General features: G+C 40.8%; 1 protein-coding gene and 2 long non-coding RNA genes across 30 annotated transcripts in view; 2 read left to right on the forward strand and 1 right to left on the reverse strand.

Moving 5' to 3' along the window:
* The window catches only part of DLGAP1 (DLG associated protein 1), an 843,303-nt gene that overhangs the window by 128,958 nt on the left and 696,969 nt on the right, over positions 1-17,376 (reverse strand). The gene's annotated exons all lie outside the window — the stretch shown is intronic.
* LOC139084833 (uncharacterized) overlaps positions 1-17,376 on the forward strand; it is a 59,359-nt gene that overhangs the window by 26,415 nt on the left and 15,568 nt on the right. The gene's annotated exons all lie outside the window — the stretch shown is intronic.
* On the forward strand, positions 1,128-5,410 carry LOC139084834 (uncharacterized). 2 transcript variants are annotated; one of them, XR_011542626.1, is made up of 3 exons: positions 1,128-1,646; positions 2,120-2,200; positions 3,201-5,410. It is a non-coding gene; the product is annotated as an uncharacterized lncRNA (long non-coding RNA). The 2 variants fall into 2 exon arrangements; XR_011542627.1 differs by lacking the exon at positions 1,128-1,646 and having other exon boundaries at positions 1,759-2,200.

The raw sequence follows: 17,376 nt of genomic DNA on the forward strand, positions 1-17,376 counted from the left end.
TGAAGCCTTAACTAACCCCAATGTGATGGTATTTGGAGATGGGCCCTTTGGGAGGTAATTAGGTTTAGATGAGGTTATGAAAGTGGGGCCCTCATGATGGGATTAGTGCCCTTATAATCCCCTTTATAAGAAGAGGATCATTCCAACGCACATAAGAAACGGCACTTGCAACTGAATAATCTTCTCAGCCAATTTCCTATCTATAAAAATTTGGGGACCCTAAGGTCTATAACGCACTGAGGAAAAGCCATTTGAGCACACAGTGAGAAGGTAGCAAAGGGGGACACTCTGATCTCTGACTTTCAGTCTGCAGAACCGTGAGAAATAAATGTTGCTTAATCCACTCAGTCTACGGTATTTTGTTATGGCAGCCAGAGCTGACTAAAATATTACAGAAACAGGATAACTCAAAGGGTGCAACCAAGAGTTTGGAGGGTGGAGACAAGAGCTGCAGAGAATTATTCCCAGGGAGCAGGACTGGACCACCCAGTCAAGCAACTGGCAACACGTGGATGTCAGAATTGCTATGGACCAATGATTGCCACGTGCCTCCTGTTCCTCCACTCTTTGAATGAGAATGCTCATTGGCCTGATCTCATCTCTGTATCATCAGGATATGCTGGGTGTGTTCGAAGTCTTCATATTGTGAGAAGTTGCACTAGAGAACTGCATCAACGGAACCTTAGCAGCACCTGAATCTCATTTAGATGATAGGAACGTGGACCTCAGACTTGAGCTTAATGGCATAGAGATGAGATTTCTGCAGGGCTTTAGGAGGGAGTATATTTTGCCTTAAAGAAGAATATAAATAGTTTGTGTCCAAAGGCTGAACTGTGACTAAAGATGGCCACAAATTATTTGAAACTGTTCCTACTGAGAGGTGGTGCATTTGTGGTTCCCCTTAATCCTGGTGAGCTCTGTGACTGCTTTGACCAATAGAATATGGTGGAAATGATGCTCTGCCAGTATCTGGGCCCAGGACTTAAGATTTCCTATCTCTTGGACACTTTCTCTGGGAGCGCTGAGCTGACATGAAGAAGTCTTGAAGCTGGAGATGCCACTTACAGGTGCTCTGTTCTACAGTCTCAGCTGAGCCCACACTCCCAGCCATTGAAACCAAGGTGCTAGGCATATGAATGATGCCATCCTGGACCCCCTTGACCAGCCCAGCCTCCCCTGAATCTTGCCTAAATTCTTGACCCATAAGATCATAGAGTATAATAAAGTGGTTGTTTTTAAGCTGCCACAATTTTGGGGTAACACTTTATGTAGCAACAGATAACAGAGTCAGTCACATGTGCCTAAACTCTCTGACCTCCCTTTGTACCTCGTCCCTTAGGTCTCTGTACCCCAGCCACACCGCCCTTTCAGTTCCCTGAATATTAACATGTACCCTCCCTCACCCTTCTTGATCTTTCAGCTCTTAGCTTATGAGGATTTTCTCAGGGAAATTCTCCTTGACTCTCTAGATTAGCTCCTTTGTTACAGTGGATTCTCCCACAAGAATGGTATTTCTTTCTTTCAGAGCAATTATCTCTGTGATTATTTCATTAGTGCCAGTCTCTAGATTGTAAACTCCGTGAACAGAGAGCAAGACTCTTTGATCATCACTGCATTTCCAGAGTCTGGCAGTGTGTCTGGACATAGTAAGTACTGAATAAATATTTGTTAAGTAGATGAATGGCATATTTGATGCAACTGATAAGGACTCTCCCCGTCGCCATAGCCTTTAATAACTGTGCCACTATTCTTCTCTCTAACACACTGTGAACATGTGGATTCAAAGCTATTGTAACTGGGGAAAGAGAGTGTGACTTGATATTAAGCCACTTCTCCTGCGTGGCTATCGTCTGTGAAAGCAGCTCAGCCCAACTGGAGTTGTTAAAGTTCCTTCCGTAACTCCCGTGGAGGGGAGGGGAGGAAGCAGAAGGTTGCTTCTGGGCGTGTGTGGGCACAGGATTGCAGACAGAAAAAAACAATCAGTGCCTGCTCACATGTATATCTTTGGTGGAAATCAGGAAGCTTTTCTGAGAATATAAAGAAAGTTGTGGGTGTTGAAATTGTTTAAATTATTTCTAATTAAATTTCTAGTTTAAGTTTAGATATAATTTCTTACTAGATCGTGAGTTTTTCCTACCCTTCCACCTCATCCAAAATGGTGGAGGAGAAAAGTGACACCTGCGTGAATGCTGATGTCCAGGTAAGGATTCTGCACCTTCCAGAACTGCTGCTTCCAGCCCTGTTTTCTTAATACCTAATTTGCATTCTACTGTATTTAAAAATGTATTTCCCCACTTGTTTAGTCCTGTGGATGTGGAAAATAGATGGTCCACTGGAAATGGTTTTTCCTAACATTTTTCTGCTCTATTTCCTTAAGTCTGTAGTCTGTCATTTTTGATGTAAGTGAAATAAGCTAAGATCTATAAATGTCTTTCTAACTTCCACTTCATAATTTAAAAAGTATTTTCCTTTGCTTCATTATATTTCTCCGAATGGGTCTGTGTACAGTATTTCATTAAACGGGTTTAGTAGGGCTCCAATTGGAGAAAGGAAGATCTCCATTTACCCAAATATTAATGCTCATTTTAAAGGGACACTCCCCAAAAGGCAGGGCTCCCATTAGACAGACATGTTCCACATTATTTTAGTGAGTTGACATAGTCTGGGACTTTTCCCAGTTCCATTTCTCTGATTTGTCCCCTCCCTAAGTGCACAATACTGCACTTGTCCCTTTTGAACACATAACAGATTAAAGCGTGGGGCAGGAGGCAGATGTAGGCACACCTTTGATCTCTCATCCTTGGGGGTTAAGGGAGGGCAGACACCTGGCGGCTGCCGAGCTGGAAACAAAACACAAGCCTGGACTGGAATTACCTTAAAGGGAGCTGCAGCTCCAGCCAGGGCCCGCTGGATGCACTGAATAGGCACGGAGGGAGGAGAGCCCACAGTTGGGCACGGGATGCAACAGAGTCCAACAATGTGATTCGGGCTAGCTGGGCGTTGGTTAGAATAACCATTTTTTATAAGGGCAGAGGACAGAAAAGGTCAACAGCTGTATTGAGAAAAAATGAAAAGTAATTATTTTGCAAATAATATTGCAAAATATTCAGCTGTGCACAAATCCTGAAAGGCAATTTTGATGGCAATTCAGGAAGCTTTCAAAGAAACGATTTATAAACTTTTTTTTTTTTTCACCTTAGCGGAACTCGCTTTTTATTAAGGATTTCACCTTTGCACCTGGATGCTGTAAATGTTCTCAGTCAAAATGAGACCTGGAGCGTTTCCTATGATTTTCAGTGGAACTGCATTGCCCCCTGGTGTCCGTGTGCTGTTGTTACACCACCACACAGAAAGCCAAAGAATGCCAATCAAGCCACGGACTGACGCAGCTTCCAGTCTTTTTTGGGATCAGAGAATACGGTTTTAACCTCAAATCTAAACATGGTTTGACAAGATGTGAATGAAATTTTGAAATTAAGACTCTTTCCTTTCCACTCTCAGCAGAGTTTCCTGAGATTTTCAAGTAGCTCTTGGAAGAAATGATCAGATTCTAACCTGCATTTCTTTTTTGCTGGGAAAGATTCGCCCTGAGCTAACATCTGTTGCCAATCTTCTCCTCTTTTTCTTTCCTCCCCAAAGCCCCAGTACATAGAGGTGTATTCTAGTTCTTCTACGTGAGCCACTGCCACAGCATGGCTACTGACAGATGAGGGGTGTGGTTCTGTGTTCAGGAACTGAAGCTGGGCTGGCGGAGCACAGCATGCTGAACTTTAACCACGAGCCATCAGGGCTGGCTCTCTAATCTGCCAATTTTTAATGGACAAATGGTCATGTGAGTGGCTGCTGCACATCTCCTCATTTTTCAGAACCAACTCTCCTGTGCTGTAAAACCCTTCCTGACTTCTTTTTGGCATTTTGTACGCACCTGAACTGTCCTGCCTCTCTCTGCCTTCATACTATCTCTCTGATGGAAACTTGAAAGCAAGGAGTATACTTGACTTATCTTTTTATCCACTGCGAATAGCACAGTGCCTGGCAGATAGTATGTGTCCAACAAAAATGTGTTTGTTGCTGGTTGCATGTAACAATGCTGTTCACAGAAGGACCAAATACACTCCCTAATCAACAGCAGTTGAAAGTCAATATGGCAACAAAGCTGGAGGCAGAACACGGTCTTTGGATGGGATTTACGGGGTCCTTGAGCTCCCTGAAACTGTGTAGGCACCACGTCCAATTATGGGGGCAATGGTTAGAATAACGTAAAACCAGAATACATCTAGCTCTAACAATCTAGGAATCTATGGAATTATTCAAACTTCATCTTCCATTTCTTCCTCAAATGAACCTCTACTCTGAAGAGAGCATGAGTATATTCATCACCACCAATTATTAACAAATGTTGTTGGGGCAGATATTTCTAGGAGTAAGTGTAAAGCTTCTAAATGATGTTATTGAAGATATAGTGGCATGTTGACTGAGGTCATCACTCCTGAGCTGAATGACAATGAGCATGAAACAGTGGGGTCTGGGGCAGGTTATGTGTATCAAGGGGTGGACTACAAAGGAACTGAAACTGTGACTCAAGGGTCAGACTCACCTATGTATGATGTGTACAGTTTTATGCTGCTTTGGATATCATCTTAGGTCAGAAGATGTGACCAGATCTGAAGAATCTATTGCATTAGGAGCTCCTGGCCAAGTCCATTCTATGAGGCATTATTAAAACCCCAAAATATAAAGGAATGTTCTAGGTAGTTGGGCTTTTCCAGTGCTGGTCTTGTCCCTGAGGCTGCCTCAGTGTAACCTTGGAATTAAGCACATTTCTGACACTTCCAGACGAGTGTGACGGGACCTCTGACAGTATGTTGGGATCTGAGAGGGTCCATCCAAGTCCCATCCTAGTGCAGAGCTCTACCAGCATGGCTAGCCCAGAGCCTGAATGGCTGCAAGGAGTGGGGGTCAAGGGCAGTCTTCTTTGGCCCTGGTTCCATTTGTAGGGGTTCAGAATATGTCACTGTGGCATAAAATTATTTTGAGCTGAATGCATTTGAGAACAGACTTTTTTTTTTCTGAACTCCCTTATCTGCCTAAAAGCAGAGCCTCCCAAAAGAACTCAGTTGTCATAAATCTTCCCAAGGAGTTTCTGTAACCAGGGAAGATTGACTCATCACCAGAGAGGAGAAATGTCACCACATCTAAACAGGCATTGTCACAAAACCTTGTATCTTTCATCTGTTTTCCCAAGGGTCCTTTTGTCTTCCCTAAAAGTCATTCATAAGTATCTTTCCATCCCTTCCTTTCTCCTATTGAAATGGTACATAAACTGCAAATTCTAACCGCCTCCTTGAGTCATATTTTTCTGTGAATTCTCATATGTACATGAATAAAAATCTGTCTTTTCTCTTGCTAATCTGTCTTTTGTCAGTTTAGCTCATCGGCCTCTAAGTGAAGAACCTAAGAGGGTAGGGGAAAGTTTTTCCTCCCCAATACTTTCCTGTATGTCTTTGGACAAATATTGGACTTCACTGTGATATATCTCTATTCTGGTCCTTAGAACTAGCTTGGCAACTTACACCAAGATATCCTCAGCGTAAGGAGCTGTGGCAAACTTAAGTCCACTGTAAATCAGAAATGGAATGCTCCATGTAATATTTGATGTGTGTATATTTGCAGAGCATCTTTGAATAATGGCCAGCAAATACAAGTGCAAGGTGTGTTTGTTAAATAAAAATAAATATTCACTATATTGTACAATCCCAATCTTTAAGACAAGACCATGCAGACTAGTTTTAGGGTTCCAAGTCTTCTGGATATTTTTCTTATTTCACACTGCATCTTTAAAACCTTGCATACGGGCTGGCCCTGTGGCTGAGTGGTTAAGTTCGCGCCCTCTGCTTCGGCAGCCCAGGGTTTTGCAAGTTTAGATCCTGGGCACCGACATGGCATCGCTTACCAGGCCACGCTGAGGCAGCAACCCATGTGCCACAACTAGAAGGACCCACAACTAAAATATACAACTATGTACTGGGGGACTTCGGGGAGAAGAAGGAAAAAAACAATAAATAAATAAATAAAACCTTGCATATATGATGATGGAAAAACTGAATACTATTAAGAAAGTGAAAATTCCTTATTGTTGGAATAAGATAATAAAAGTGAGATTATTTTAACTAACTTCTACCTTTTGAAGGCTAACTGAGTATGATATTTCTAAACGTGTGCAAGGCATATTCAGACTCACACAAAATGGGATGGGTGGATAACCAGAGAGCTAAATGGTGGTAATAACCACTAATAATGGAGCAAAATCATACATCTTGTGGGAACCTTGAAATACAATTGTTTTTCAAGAGGAGATGAGACTAGAAATTTGGGACCTCCAGCGAGATTTCAAAAGGCATACAATCATCCATGAGCTAAATGGGGTTGGCAAAGCACACTCTGGCTTTCTGGGAATTCTACTGCATTCCAAGAAAAACTGGCAACTGATAACTTCCTGGACAGCTGTTTCTCCAATTTATTCCCCAAATTCCTTTTTGGTGGTTGTCAGCTAAATCTTTACATGAATGCAATAGCCATCCTTCAGAAATAAATTCATCTTAGAAGCTTTCATTTTCATTTGGCAAATGATTTGCAAAAATGTTGATTGTCGTTCTCTGAGCCTAAAGAGAAAATGCAAGAGTGTATTTTCCATAAGTGCAATCAAGCGTAACATTGTGCCATGTTTATGAGACATTTCTAAGTAATTTCTATTTCAATGTCTCTAAGTGTAAATAACAATTCTGAATATACATGCTTGTATTAACCATATCCTGAAATTAATTTTTGACAATGGTAAGTTAAGCAAAATGGTCGATATTTAGTCAATATTTATTTGGTTGATAAATCATCTAACATTAACTTTTCCATAACTAAGCACATTGAGATCAAGTTCAATCTATTAGTTTTATTTTAGTTTACTTTATTAAGAACACCTGAAAAGGTTAAGTTGCTTGACCTTTGGTTGAAACCATTTACTAGCCTCCCATTGCAAAACATTCAGAATCTTCTTATGGTGTCCAACATCCTGGGTTACCCGGGCCCTTTTTACTTCGTTTCATCTTGGATCTCTCCCATTCCCTCCTGCTCCCCCTCCTCGCTACCAATCTCTATGTTCCAGCTACACCACGCTTCTTTTAGTTAGTTAATCTTTCCTTCTCATTCCTGCCTCTGGCCTTTGTCATTTGCTGTCCCCTCACCTGGAGTTCAAGAAAGATATACTTGAGGAAGAGGCAATGAATTTTCCCTGACCACAGACTTCACGGTTGCCCTAGCAACACCCCTTATTTTTCTCTTTATAGCACTTGTAACCATGGTAAACATTTCTATGCATGAGCATTCCAAAAAACAAATTCTCAGATTATCTGATTCTTGAAGTCAGGGTGGAGCCTAGGTCAGCGTTACTGCTGTGTCCTCAGGAGCATCCCAATGGCTGGCACACAGTAGGTGCTCAATAAATGCTTGAAAACTGAGGGAAGGTATTCTTAATTCTTCCTACTCTTAAATTGGCAATTCTTGCTTTCCTGCTTCATGGCTGTACAGTAGCAGAAATGATAACCATGTCATAGAAGCTGATTATTAAACTTAAATAGTCTGAGATGGAGCCAATTATTTTCATAAAGGTAGAAAACAGATTTGGAACTTGAACTCCCCAGGAGCTAACTTTCTGAACAAATATTTTCTTCCTCATATACTCATGCACAACTGATGGGAGTGTAATCTGTGAGAGAACCTAAACAAATACAGTCTTGATGAAGAAATTCTATTTTCATTTTTTAGAATCTATTTTAAAGAAATAATCGCTATCACTTCCACCATCACCACCTCCATAACCGTCTCCACCACCATTTCTACCACCATCACCTCCACTACTTCTACCACCCTCATCATCATCACCTCCATCTCCACCACCTCCACCTCTCTCACCTCCACTACTTCCATCACTTTTATCACTTCCATCAAGTCCACCACTATCATCATCCTCACCCATTTGTATTTATTGAGCACTACCAAGTACTAGGTACTAGGTTAACTTTTATACATATTATCTCATTTCTTCTCCACAATCTGAATAAAGATGAGTGGTATGGTCTGAATGTCTGTGTCCCCCTAAAATTCACATGTTGGAATCCTAATGCTCAATGTGATAGTCTTAGGAGGTGGGGCCTTTAGGAGGCAATTAGGTCACGAGGGAAGGGCCCTCATGAATGGAATTAGTGACACATTTTTATGGTTTAAACTTAAAATTCAGCAGGGTAGCCAGTGAAAAGTCTCTATCCTACGTGTGTTCCCAATCACCAGGTTTGTCTCCCTGAATGCAATCAATATTCTCAGTGTTAATGGGTATCACCATACTTTTTCATTCCTACTGCCCTTTATATATCACTTTTCTGTTACCACCATCCTATAGACTCTCATGTCTAAAGGCTAAATCTGCTTATACCATTTTCTCTGTCTAGATCTACTAATTTCCAGGTTATTCCTCACCTTCCGTAGGGACATTAGCCTGTTGCACTGACCTTTTCATCCCATCTTCAACATTCACGTTTATGGCCTCAAAATTTCCTCAGCTGTAGTGGTCTTTATCTCTACTCCGGTTCCTCAACCAGCAGCCCAGTCCTACTTCAGACATGTGCATTTCTCAAAACAACTCCACCTCTAAGTGCTTGAACAGTAAAGGTGCTCCTTTGACCACAATCCCTTTATCTTACACCTTAATCACCTCTTCAATGTGACTGAGTTTCCCCAAGGGCCATTTGTGAACTCTAGCACGCCTCTATTTTGCCCCAGTGAATCAGCTCTCTGCGGGTTTTATGTTTTGTCCTACCTGGCCTGGACCCTAATTCCAGAAGAGAATTCTCTGTCCTCTTGCCCAACCACCACTTAGATCTATTCTAATATTGCTCATCGCCTATGTATTCCTGGGGCAGTTATGAAGATATTTCTGTGCTTAAAACCTTCAGTGGCTTCCTAAGGACTCAATCCAGAAGTCTTAGCTAAACAGCAAGTGATTTCCATGATCTAGGGAGGTCCATCTTTCTAGGGAGTCTATAATCATCCACTTCACAAATCTAATGCTTCAGCAAAACTCGGCTACTTGCTCTTGTTTGAACATACTCTGGGCTTTACCCCCTTCAGACCATTTGTTTGATTATTCCTTATGCTTACTCTGCTTATGGATTTATCTGTGTATCTCTGCCTATTGAAATCCCATATATGCTTTAAGGCCCCGCTCAAATGACACCTCCTTCATCAAGTCTTCTCTCATTTTCCCCTTTTCTCTCACAAAATCTCAAAGTCTTTGTATGAACTTACTTTTTTTAATAAAATAAAGCACATTGTGTTTAATACGATAGTTATTTTCGTGTCTTATCTTCCAAATAGACTGAATTTCTTGAGGACTCCTGCATTTATCCTTGTACTCCCTACAACATTAAATAACTGCTTTACAAATGTGGACAGAATACATTTTAATCCTTGCTAGTTCTTATTAGGAAAATAATAAGAACTAGCAAGGATCTAAAATCAAAACAGGGCAAAGTCAACATTACAATGTCCTCACAGGTTACTATATCACTCAACTTTATTCTCAAATTTTATAGAAAACTTAGAATAGGATTTCCCCTCCTCCAATTGTGTTAGAAACTGCTCTTCTTTTTTACCTAAATATAGAACAAAACTCCAGTAAAGAAAAGTGTATGCACTCATTTCTGCTACACATCACGAGGTGTCGGATACTTGCATGGCAAATGCACGTGTGGGACATGTCCTGCATTTCTGTACACTGTGGTCAATTCCCAGATGACGGAGGATGGTCAGCGAGCAGGAACAGCTGTAACCATCACTGTGGTCCACGCTTGAGCTGTGACTATTGTGTTCTTGATCAACAAGGCCCCCATGTCTTTGCCACAAATATTGTTCCCCCCCAGCGGATTTTCACCTTTTCACAGAAGCTCTTGTTGACCTTCATTCTCCTATAATTATTCCTTCATTCTGTACTAGTTGACTTTCCCAACACAAAAAAGAGTGCGGTCTCTGTAATCATACAAGTGCTTGTGTGCCAACATTCTCTTTCTTTTTGTTGAGAGAATATCACCTTTTACTTCCAGAGGAGCACAGCTCTGGACTGAGGCACTCAACATGTGGAGTCTCATCAGGAACTAAGTACAAACCACTGGCAAAAGCACGTGATGACCCTCTACAGTTTTCATTATTCCCCAAAGCTCAGTTATCCCTGTGCTCAGTCCCCTATGGATCACTACACGACACATGTGCAGCAGGCCATATAGAGTGGATGGGAGACTGGGTATGACCCATGAACTCTATGTGGCTTTGGCTCCTTAAGAAGGCCAACAGGGACATGAGGTGTCATTATGGTTTTTTCACTTATATTAGGTTGCGGAGCTATTTCCCAAGAGAATAGCACTGCAGCTCCTTACAAGACAGAGGTCTTGCTTAAGGTTGTAGAATCTTCGTGGCTTTCTTATCTCTAGTTGATAGCAAAATATTCATATTCTCTGGTAGCAGCAGGCCAGTAGCATGACAAGACAGACTGGCTGGAGATCCCCATCTGTTGTATCTATATGATTGTGAAGCAGAACAGGAGCAAAACAAAACCAAAAACGTCACTCTGAATTGCTTAAGGGTAAATGAAGGAAACCACAGAATGACCAGTGGTGAACTCTGCCCTCAGGGCCTATGTAGGATCCACAAATGGGTGGGAACCTAGAAATGATAGAGTGATGTCCACAGTCTCAAGGGCAGAAGCAAGTAGTACAAGTTGGTACAGTGATCACAGAGTCTAAATATTCTGAGAAAGTCCTGATTTTAAATATCCTGTTCTGTTGCCAGATGTGTTCTGTTCCTTCATCCTTAAAGCTTAGTTATTGAAAATTTAGGGGAAAAAATATTGTTTTACCCATAGTAGTGTTCTCTACGAACAAATGCTATCGTACACATACTTGGGCCTAGGAAGAATGGAGGAGGTCTCTGTGAATCTACGCCACCAGTTCTGGTTTCTATAATCCTACTGAAAGACGAGCAAAGCAAGCTAAGAAGGCCTGGTCCCAATGGGCTGAGACCAAGTCTGGAATCACAGCTGAGCTGGTGAGACTTGAAAAAGTGTGGGATTAGCTGTCTTGGTGAAAGAAGAGAGCTTCATTTCAACTCACGTTATAGGTACAGACTTCTTCAACATAAAATGGAGGCTGACCAGGATTCAATGCAACCACTGTTCCCTGCACCAGAGTATGGACTACGAATTGGCATTCTTCTAGAGAAACTTCAACAGGTTTAGATTGACTTGAAAATGACACTATCCTCTCATCTTTTTCAGTTGATGTCTTAGGGTCAGAGATGATGTTTTGGAGGAATTAAAGGGCATTTCTCACATTGATCTGTGACCAGAAGTATGTATAAAAAAGAATTTGTCTTGCCAAGATCTTCAAGGAGAAAACTATGCTTCCAGTTCCACAGACTGACGCATATTCACTGTGTGATACTAATCAAAATGCGAAGCATTTTTCAAATTGAAGGGTAGTTTTTATAACCATCTTCTTCAAAGAGCCCTGATCTCTAGTTACTTTATACGATAGATTATAATGACTAAATAAAATGCTTATTTGTCTCCGCAAAGAATGGCATATAAAGTATTTCCATAAGTTGATACTGCTGGATAAATTGCAGATTCCTTATGCTTGGGTTCATATTTATTTCCTTTCTTCCTCAAAAAGCCAGTACGTTATTATCAGGAGACCATGAGCTTTCGGAAAAAGCTGTAGATTTAAAGTCCAAGCCAGAAGACCAATTTTTAGATATGTAGTAAAGAGGATACAAGAGAAAAAGAAGTTGGGCCCAATCCTCTCTAGGTTTCTAATTTTTCTAAAGATGCTATTAATTTATGAGACAGGAGGCCTGGATTTGGGTCCTATTCTTCCCTAACAAGGTGTTTGACTACTGTTATTTTAATCATTGTTGCCTAATCTGTAATGAGGCAGCTACTCTAGATGAACTCAAAGTCTTTGTCTGCTGTAGAATTCGAATCCTAACTCTCTGAGTACTGGTATGATGTTTAAACACAGGACTTCTTACGGGGTTCCAGGAAAAGCACTCCTAATCTGAAACTCCCAGGTGTATTCTCAATTATTTATGAGCATTAGTTGATTGAAGAATAGTATCCAAAGCTTTGACAAAAAATATATTGAGTGTGTACATCTTCTTGAGAACTCTAACTGATAAAATATGGAGAATATGCTGATGTTAGCTGAAATCAAGTGAGAATGTATATATCAGGCCAGATATATAGAAAACATCAAGAGATCCATTTAGTTTCTCTTTACAATAAACAACTCAAACGAAAAATATCAGCAGTATATGAGCAAGAATTGTTCCGAAACAACCCTATAAAAAGAAATAGCTTTATTGAATCCCAGGCTGTGGTTTTATGGAGAAAAGATTAGGTTAGAAAGCCTCCAAATCTGTTAAGAGGGAAATACTGTTTTTCATCTCTATTTGGGATGACAAATGCTGTGTTTCAGTTCTAGAGGCCCAACTAAAGACCAAGGATGAAATAATAAGTGCTTAAGTGGCTAGAAATAAACATAGCCGCAGCCTTCCCCATATGAGGACTGTACAGCAATAACGAGGATCAGACAAAGGATTGTCATCACAGAGAGGAAATGAGGCATTAAGCAAATAATTGAGGAGTGTTAAATCATCTCAGAGAATACTTGTAAGACTGTAAAAGGCAAACATTAGTAGCCATATTGTTGAGAAATGATGGTAAGAAAAAGTGAATGAAATAAAATTAGGGGGCCGGCCCCGTGGCGCACGCTCTGCTTCGGGGGCCCAGGGTTCCATAGGTTCGAATCTTGGATGCAGACACGGCACCGCTCATCAGGCCACACTGAGGTGGTGTCCCACATAGCACAACCAGAGGGACCTACAGCTATGTGCTGGGGGGCTTTGGGGAAAAGAAGAAGAAAAAAAAAAAAGAAAAGAAAAAAAGAAGATTGGTAAAAGATGTTAGCTCAGGTGCCAATCTGAAAAAAAAAATTAGTACTTGAAAGGGAATGTGGTATTATGCTTTCTTACTAGGTGTATGTTTTTTGCCAAATTATTTATTCTCCAAGACTCCTAATTTTTTCCTCTGTAAAATGGAGCAAATAACATTTCCCTCCCTGGAGTGACAGAAGGATTAAATAAGGTCATGAATGCAAAGCACATAGTAATGTTTCTGAAACATAAAAGGGGTCACTAATGGTTGCCTACTATTATTCAAGAATAGAAACAACGTGATGTTTGATCCAGAGGGTCAAACAACTGTATTCTATCATGGATATGAAAGATGTTCTCCAAGACAGGTGACCGCTCACTAAAATACTATACATAAACAATATAATCGAGTAAGACGTTTTTATTTAGGCCATAATTTTCCTGAAAGTCGGAGATCCTCCGCTTTCACTGCATGAATCAGTTTCTCTTTCTTATTCACACCAGGAAAAGTAATCTGCCCAAGATTCTATGATACGCTGAGTAACTTATCATTTATGAGAAGTTGAAGAAGGAAAGACAATGGGGGTGGGGGCCACCTCCTTCAGGGCAGTTTGAGGCCTTCTCTGAGAAATAGTGAGAAATAGGCAGAGCCTGAGGGAGAGGGTCTTTCTCTTCAGGAGGAAAATAGTTAAGATTCTGATGGAGCAGGAAAAGAAAATCAGAGGCAATCATGCTAGAAAACCACGATTTCTGATACAACCAATCACTTAAACCCCACTGATATGCACAAGGTCATCATTAGCTGTCAACACTGCAACGAAAATAGCAAGACAAGGCAGCACAGTCTGGCAATTTATCTGATCAAGTCAAGCAAGGATCTGCATACAGTGAAAAATGTCTAAGGATTAGTTAAATGAGAAAGCTGTAAGCACAGAGTATTCCCGTATTGGGTTTTTCTTTTGGTAGCCATAGTTTAACATTTGGCATTACTTAAAAAGTACTAACTTTTTCCCCCTAAACATTTAAAATAAAAACATTGAGCATTGCTGAGAAGCCTGCATAACCTGGTAAATAATAACCACATCTTCCTCACTCCTTGATGTAGTTATCACCTTGACAAGAAGATTCGTCTGTAAACAAGTAGATTTAAGCATGATGCTGATCAGCAACCAAGAGAGAGGAGCATGAAAAAGAGCCAGGAGTATTTCTCTAGTACTCAGTATCCCATGATGCAAATCCAAAGATGCTACCCTTTAGATCCTCATTACGAGAATAAACCAAGAAACTAGGAGGTCTTTATATCAAACAAAATAATTGCTACCAAGGCCCCTGCCGTTATGTGATGATGTAGCAGCAAGGATCACCAAGGCAATGCTGTGTGAGGGTGTCCTTCAAAACCTGCCAGTGTGGGCACGTGGGCCTGGGAGTCCCTAACAGAATGCTAAGGAAGCATGGAGGAAGATCGTGTACACAACTACTGTACTGACAACTAGAGCAAAGCGCTGTCAACATATTAGCAGCATTATTTAAAGAATATATTGGTTACGATAATAATAAATATTGCATATTTTCACTGTCTAACATAATATAGGGCAAATGCAATCTTCCTTTGTATTAATTGTGGATAGCAATGGAGGATTTATACTGAAGCGTTTCTTCCCTGCTATTTTTCTTTGGCTCTACAGGCCTTCACTATGGAAACAAAGACTCCAATTGCCTCAGGAAGGGAAGAGAGTCAGCCTAGACCAAAGAAATCATTGTTCAAGTTCTAAGGTAGCTGTTGAAGATCTATACAGTTGGGTGCACACCACCCTCCCTCCAGGAGTGAGTAGGAGTGTGGTGTCCTCCACACCGAACAGATGTTAGAGGCACTGTGGTAGGCAGAATAATGACCCTCCCAAAGATGTCCAAGTCTTAACCCTTGGAACTTGTAAGTGTTATCTTCTCTGGCAAAAGGGACTTTGCAAAAGTGATTAAGCATCTTGAGATGTAGAGATAATTCTGGATTAATGGACTTAATGTAATTAGTGGGCTTAATGTAATCCTAAGGGTCCTTTTAAATGAAAGAGAGGGCAGGAGGGTCAGTGTCAGAGTGGTGCAGAGTGAGAGAGACTTGGCCGCCATTGCTGACTTTGAAGATGGAGGAAGGGGCCACAAGCCAAGGAATGTGGGCAGCCTCTAAGAACTAGGAAAGGCAAAGAAATAGATTCTCCTCCAGAGCCTCCAGAAGAAACGCAGTAGCTCTACTGACATCTTGATTTTAGCCCAGTGAGACCCATTTCATACCTCTAACCTCTCAGGACTCTAAGACAGGAAATCTGTGCTGTTTTAAGTCACCAAGACTATGACTATTTATTACGGTAGCAATAGGAGACGAACCTAGGCACCCTCCCTCAAATCTTTGTATTCAATGCACTTTGATGTTCTTCAACTGAAGGATGCCCAATTAGGACTTCCTTTCTTTTTTTAAAGATTTTATTTTTTCCTTTTTTCTCCCCAAAGCCCCCCGGTACATAGTTGTATATTCTTCGCTGTGGGTCCTTCTAGTTGTGGCATGTGGATGCTGCCTCAGCATGGTTTGATGAGCAGTGCCATGTCCGCACCCAGGATTCGAACCGACGAAACACTAGGCTGCCTGCAGTGGAGCATGCGAACTTAACCACTCGGCCATGGGGCCAGCCCCAGGACTTTCTGACTATATTATCTAGTTGGGTTTTTTTTTTTTTGAGGAAGTTTAGCCCTGAGCTAACATCCACCACCACTCTTCCTCTTTTTGCTGAAGAAGACTGGCCCTGAGCTAACATCTGTGCCCAACTTCTTCTATTTTATATGTGGGACGCCTGCCATAGCATGGCTTGAAGAGCAGTGCATAGGTCCACGCCACGAATCTGAACCAGCAAAAGCCTGGGCCGCCGAAGTGGAGAATGCAAACTTAACCACTGCGCCATTGGGCCGGTCCCTATATTATCTAGCTTTCACTGAGTTAGGCTTCTTAAAATGGACAGATGGTTTAAAATATTAAGGATAATACTAATAATGTGAGCATACGCAAACAACATGATGGAAAAGTGGGCTTGCTTTGCTATAGTTCTTCATTACTTTATAAATTAAACACGATGATGATCTCATCAGATCTGACAAGAAATTGGCACCCAAATTTAGAATTATGGAGAATTATGAAGAACATTTACTCCAGGAACCGAGCTCTAAATATATCAAACTTTCAGAATATTAACTAATTGCATAAAGTTACCACAATGCAAAAGTGATTTTAGAACTACTGCAAGTAATGAAGGTATAGCTCGGGGAAAAACATGACTTGTAGAAGCAGATACAATACTTTCATAGAAAAAAGTGGGAGCTCAATGTCCAAAAAATAAGAAAAACAAATGTTATGCTGAGAAGTGAACTATGTATGGAGAATATAAAAATGGCCAAAGAAAACAAATGACCAACCTACAGTATTAAAAGAGAAATTCTGAACAAATAGCAGCTCTCTAATAATGAGTACAATTATTCCAAACCTCAAAGGTTGATTTAAAATTTAGTCACATTATAAGACAGAATTATTTTCCATCCAAAATATGTGTGGTTAATGGTTATGAAATCTGAATTTCTTGATTCATACAACAGAATCTATGTGACTCAAAATCAGACAGAGGCATGAGATGCATAGTAGAAATCCAACACTGTAAAGGGAAGCAGAGAGAGGGCATCCTTGGAAATGGAATGGATGCTGTCCTTGGGACATCTCGGCGACCTTAGTGAAAGATCAATGTAATTCTGAAAAGTTATAAACAAAAAGAAAAATGTGGAATATCTGTTCACATTAGGCTACTACAAGGTCTTAGAACAAACTTTAGAATGTTACTATTGACAATATTTGATTTTTTCCCATTAGTTTAAGGTACTATATTCAAGGTATGTAAACGAAACAAAACAAAAATAAGAAACAAAAACTTATCCTACTTAAAGATGGCAAACAGTTTAAGGAATGGCTTAAGGAGTAGACTGGGATGGTTTGGAAACACGTGGCAGTGTCTGCACCCCCAGCTCCCTCCCTGTGGACTCTTTACATGTTTACATACACCTCATGGATATGTGAGACTGTCGCCTGTCATGCAGCCTCCTTTCTGGTCTCCAGAACCCTCCAGGGTCCTTTATTAGGGACTCCACTGCAGAGAGGTATTTAGGAGAAACCATCTGACAATAGAAATGCCCTAATTTAGAACCCTGGGTTTAGCTCATTTACCCTGCACACCTTTAGAAGGCCCTCGCTTTGTACCCGATTTCATGTATTCCCTGATAAATATAGTATATACATATATCTGTCTTTCTAGAAAG

The sequence above is a fragment of the Equus przewalskii genome, chromosome 7 (genome assembly GCF_037783145.1).
Source record: "Equus przewalskii isolate Varuska chromosome 7, EquPr2, whole genome shotgun sequence".
In the NCBI taxonomy this organism is placed as follows: Eukaryota; Metazoa; Chordata; class Mammalia; order Perissodactyla; family Equidae; genus Equus; species Equus przewalskii.